General features: G+C 33.5%; 1 pseudogene; it reads right to left on the reverse strand.

Moving 5' to 3' along the window:
* Window positions 1-1,596: 1,596 nt before the first annotated feature.
* LOC108731061 (histone-lysine N-methyltransferase SETMAR-like) lies at window positions 1,597-2,541 on the reverse strand (annotated as a pseudogene).
* Window positions 2,542-5,791: the final 3,250 nt, after the last annotated feature.

Raw genomic sequence — 5,791 nt, forward strand, 5'->3', positions numbered from 1 at the left:
TTTTCAATGACCTCATAAGTATTCTCATCCTGAAGCATCTCATTAACCTTGGAAATATACACCTGTCTATCCAATGCCACCATCACACTACCCTTATTCGCACGAGTAAAAATAGCCCTATTATTCATATCTCTTAAAAAAATCCTAGTGTCTTTTACTAACTATAACAAACTCCTATCTACTTCCATACAATATAGGGAACAAGAAGCTAAGTTATTTAAAACAGGAAATGAGTAGTTCGAGATCGAGATCTGTTCATTAATAAGCAATTTGTAAATATTATTTTCAATACACTTAATAGGATCGACCGTTAATTTAATCTATTATTCAAAGGTAAGGCAAAGCTATCTCCCAATTGTAAAAAGTTCTGTATATTTGGAGGTATGGAAACGGTTGACAGATTCAGGAACCAGCCGTTCCTTTGTGAGGCAAATGAAGAGAAGGAATTAATGGAAGAAAGGGCTGAGGATCAATCTATATTTCTCTAACTGTCTCAACAGTTGGATTCTGCACATTAGAGTACAACGACAACCTAACCTCCGACCAACCATCCTCCACCACTCCATCCCTGCAATGGTCAACATCGATAGCGGACACTGTCTTTTGATAATAACGAATAGGCCTGATATTTTTAATATTATTATTTAGTAATTTATTTAGTAATTCTTTCCTCTGTTTCGACAACAGCCAGCAACACTTCGAATCAATTCTACTCTTTTCGCGCAAGAAGAAAAGATATGAAGATTTCTCTTGTTTATTAAAGAAGGAGTCACAAATATGAATGGGAAGGCAATGGGAAATAACACATGCAAGTCAAAAAAGCTCTACACGAGTGAAATCTACTTTCCTATAAGTATCGTTCAATTCCAACTTCAAGATATTCACAATACATTGGTGTCTAATATGTTCAAATTTTTGATAAATTTGTGTGTGTGTGTGTGTGTGTGTGTGTGTGTGCGCGCGCGCGCGTGCGTGCGTGCGTGCGTGCGTGCGTGCGTGCGCGCGCGCGTGTGTGTGTGTGTGTGTGTGGGGGGGGTTTTCCATATTCTCTATTTCGATATTTCCAATATTTCCTTTCTTTTTTCTCCTTTTTTCTTTTTCTTTCATTTTTATTTGGGTTTAATTTCTGGCATTTAAATTCTCGATGTATGGGAGTTCACCATGACACAAGATGACTTTTATTCACAGTTCATATATGCCAGTTTGTGTTGTCTCTGAAGAAGGCTCAAAAGTGAGCCGAAAAATGTAAGCGCGTTTAGTAGAATAAAGAAGTTTTACGCTTTATGGGTGTATTATGTGCGCGACGTCTTCTGCGCCTGACTCCTATTGCCCTTATTCTTTCCAATTTCTTTACATTTCATCAATCTTTCAACAAGGCTTCATGTGCAAGAATCGCGAATATTTTGCTACTCCAGAGCTGTCTCAGAAATGTTGCAGACATATTTTGTAATTTTATGAAGTATTTCACTTTGAAATATGAAATCAATAAGTACCCGTGTAGTAATGAAGATGCAAGATTTTCACAAAACTTTTTTTTATTTTTCAACGTAATCCCCTTTTAGGAGGATACACTTTTCCTAACGTTTCTGCCATTTTTTAACCCCTCCGAAAAATACGATTTGTCGAACTCTGCAAAATAGGCCTCTCAGCAATAACCTCCTCATTCGACGTGAATCTTTTTCCACCGAACCATTTTTTTAAGTTTGGAAACAAGAAGAAATCGCAGGAAGCCAAATCCGAAGAGTATGGTGGATGCGGCAGCAAATCGTACCGCAATTCGACCAATTTGGCTGTGGCGACTGCGGAGGAGTGAGCCGGTGCATATTGTCCTGATGGAACAACACTTTTTTTTCGCCAAATGGGGGCGTTTTTTCTTCAATTCGACATCGAATCGGCCCAATAAGTCAGCACAGTATTGCCCCGTGATAGTTTCGCTTTTCCCCATGTAGTCGATGAAGATTACGCCTTGCGCATTTCAAAAAACAGTGGCCATCACTTTTCCGGCCAATGGGACCTTAGCCTTCTTCGGAGCACGTTCGGGTGAAATACTGTTTTGACTGTACCTTGGTCTCCGGTGTGTAGTAATGAATCCATGTTTCATCAACGGTTTCTACTCGACGCAAAAACTCCTTCGGATTGCGCTTGAACAGCTCCAAACATTGCTTTGAAATTGATAGCCGCATTCGCTTATTGTCCACCGTGAACAATCGCGACCGACAACTTTTTCATTCCTAAATTATCATGCAAAATATTGAATGCCGTTCCATACGACACGCCTATGGCCTCTGCTGCTTCACGCACTTTCGTTCGGCGATCAGCGAGAATCATGTCGTGGACTTTTTCAACGATTTCCTCAGTAACCACGTCTGCCGGGCAGCCTAGGCGCTCCTCATCAAAAATAGACGAACGATCACGTTTGAATTCGTTGAACCAATATCTGACGGTTGTCATAGATGGTGAAGGGTTCCCATAGAAGGCATCCAACTTCGTTTTTATTTCTTCGCACGTTTTTCCATCCAAAAATAAAAAGCGAATCACGGATCGATATTGTTCTTTTTCCATTGTATCGGAAAACATCAAACACTCGAATTGCTGTCAAATCAAGACTGTTGCATGAATCACTCTGAAATTTTGTATGGCGTCATTTGAATTGATGGTAGTACACGATAGTAATGCCAACTTGCATCAGCAACGTCATCTGTCTTCAAACACGGGTACTTATTGATTTGCCCTTGTATTTTTGAGATATTTCTGAAAACTTTCGGTTCTGTATGGATAAAGTATTATATTAGACCGCGATGTGAACATATAACAATTAAGAAATAGAGGCTTATTTCACACAGTCAAGTTTGAATTTTTAGTGCTGATCGATTAAATAGTAAAAACTAATTTAAATTAAGTAGTAAGTTCCTGGAGGAAAAAAATGTTAACAAAAAAGTACAGAAAAACTACATAGATTTGAGACAAGATTTTAGAAATTCTTAATTTTTCCTAGATACTTGTAGTAAGATGTAGAGTGGGATTTGTTTGTCTTACAAGGAAAGTTTCACAACTATTCGGAACCGATTTAATTCTCCATGAAATATGTCGTTAAACACGAAAATCTAAGAGAGACACGTATTTTTTTATGTGCGCTCACTCATGTTTAAGGGGTGAAACATCCCTTTGAAAAAAACGATATTTCTATTTCGAGCCGAATACCGTCGGATGTATAAAAGATGGAAAAAAATTTTTTAAACGAAAGTTGTACGGTTTCAAGAGTACTTCAATGTTGTGAAAAAAAATTTTTTTTAATTTTTTTATTAACAATTGTTAAACTAAGACTAGTGAATTTGAAAAAAAATCTTTCTTTTTACCTCATCACAGAAATTAGAAAAAGTCGATAAACCTTAAGGTCGTCATCTTTTACCCTTCTTTCCTCTACATATGACAGAATGTGATCAGCTGCTTCTTAGCTAATATTCACTAAATTTTTCAAACGTTCGTAGTTGTTTTTCAAGCTACGGCTTTTTTATAATATTTAATTATTTTAAATATTAGGATTATTTTTTAAATATTAAAAACAGTGAAATCTCCAGCGGAGGGACCCTTGAGATTTAATGAAGCTTTTATCGGAATGTGACAACCGTGGTTCTAACGTATTTAAATTATGTTAATTATTTAAAATTTTTCTTTCTGTCTCTCTCTTTCTCTTTTTCTTTATCTCTCTTTTTTATTTTTTACTCTTCAAATCATAGTCGAAATGAATATATTGACAAGTAGAAATACATGGCAATATTAATTCACTTGTTCCATAAGAGGACTACGTATTTATTATATTTATATATATGTGTATATGTATATAATTTTAAAGTTTATTTCAAGGAAATTACTGATCGAATATTACTGATCGAAAATTATTATTTACCTTCTGTACACTCACAGCGATCGCACGATTCACTTCGACCGACAGTTCGAAATAATTTGTTTAATGTTTATTGCTTCACGTTTTTTTCCACTGTTCTCGTATCTACTTAACGACACACGAAGGTTGCAATTAAGCGACTAATTATCAGTTAACTTTAGCGGTTGTTTCCTCAGTTTTTCCATCACCGCGACAATGGAAAAACACTGAACACTGATAACTTTTGAAATCAAAACCGCGTTGGACCAAGTCAACTACGTCTTATCGATCGTCTGATGCGATCCGATCAATCTAGATCTAATATATTGGTCTGTTTTTTGTTCCTGTACTAGACTGCACTAGAACTCTCTTTCTCGCTTTCGATAAATATCAAACAAATATCTATCTCACTTTAAGTTCCAAAAGTGTACACTAGTTCCACAGAAAACCACAGAAAACAGACCTATATATTTGTTATTTCATAATCGACTCAAGAGTCACCCCTGGTAAAAATTTTTCTCATAATTTCTCATAAAATGTCTTAGAATTTCTCATAATTTCTTCATAATTTCTCACAATTTTTCATATAATACGTCATATTTATCCATAGAATGATCGCTTTTTCATAAATACTCATGAAGTGCAATAAGAAAATATGACTTTTTCAACATATTTTGTCATTATTTGTAAAATTTTTTCCTTTCATGTATGTTATATTTTTTCACATTTATTCATAGAATGATCGCTTTCTCATATACATATGCTCATAAGTACCCATAAAGTGCAATAAGAAAATATGACTTTTTCAACATATTTTGTCATTATTTGTAAAATTTTTTCCTTTCATGTATGTTATATTTTTTCACATTTATTCATAGAATGATCGCTTTCTCATATACATATGCTCATAAGTACCCATAAAGTGCAATAAGAAAATATGACTTTTTCAACATATTTTGTCATTATTTGTAAAATTTTTTCCTTTCATGTATGTTATATTTTTTCACATTTATTCATAGAATGATCGCTTTCTCATATACATATGCTCATAAGTACCCATAAAGTGCAATAAGAAAATATGACTTTTTCAACATATTTTGTCATTATTTGTAAAATTTTTTCCTTTCATGTATGTTATATTTTTTCACATTTATTCATAGAATGATCGCTTTCTCATATACATATGCTCATAAGTACCCATAAAGTGCAATAAGAAAATATGACTTTTTCAACATATTTTGTCATTATTTGTAAAATTTTTTCCTTTCATGTATGTTATATTTTTTCACATTTATTCATAGAATGATCGCTTTCTCATATACATATGCTCATAAGTACCCATAAAGTGCAATAAGAAAATATGACTTTTTCTATATATTTTGTCATCATTTGTAAGATTTTCTCCTTTTAAATACGTAGTATATTTTCATATTTTCTCATATAAAATACTTCATTTCTCATATCTTCTCATACACTCCATACAGCACCGAACGTTTCCAAAATATTTCAGAAATATTTCAACTAAAAAGAAACATTCCATAAAAGTTGCGACATTTCTGCAACATTCCTGAGACTGTTCTGGAATAGCAAAATGTCTGCGATTCTTTCACATGAAACCTTGTTGAAAGGTTGCTAAAATGTTACAAAAAGAATCTTCAATCTTCTTAAAATATTATCAAAAAGTTATGGAAATAGCTAAAACCTTTTTAAAATATTGCTGACCATAATCCTCTCAATTTGAAGTACTTAAATAAATTTATTAAGAGTTTTGTGATCTATTTACAGATTATGAAACATATATTAGAAACTTAAAGTATTTCTCAAAAATGATACATAAATTTATTGTATTCAAAAAATTGTATTATTCAATGGAGAACTAAAACATTACAATAAATATATATTATATAA

The sequence above is a fragment of the Mycetomoellerius zeteki genome, unplaced genomic scaffold, assembly GCF_001594055.1.
Source record: "Mycetomoellerius zeteki isolate Tzet28-1 unplaced genomic scaffold, Tzet1.0 scaffold999, whole genome shotgun sequence".
In the NCBI taxonomy this organism is placed as follows: domain Eukaryota; kingdom Metazoa; phylum Arthropoda; class Insecta; order Hymenoptera; family Formicidae; genus Mycetomoellerius; species Mycetomoellerius zeteki.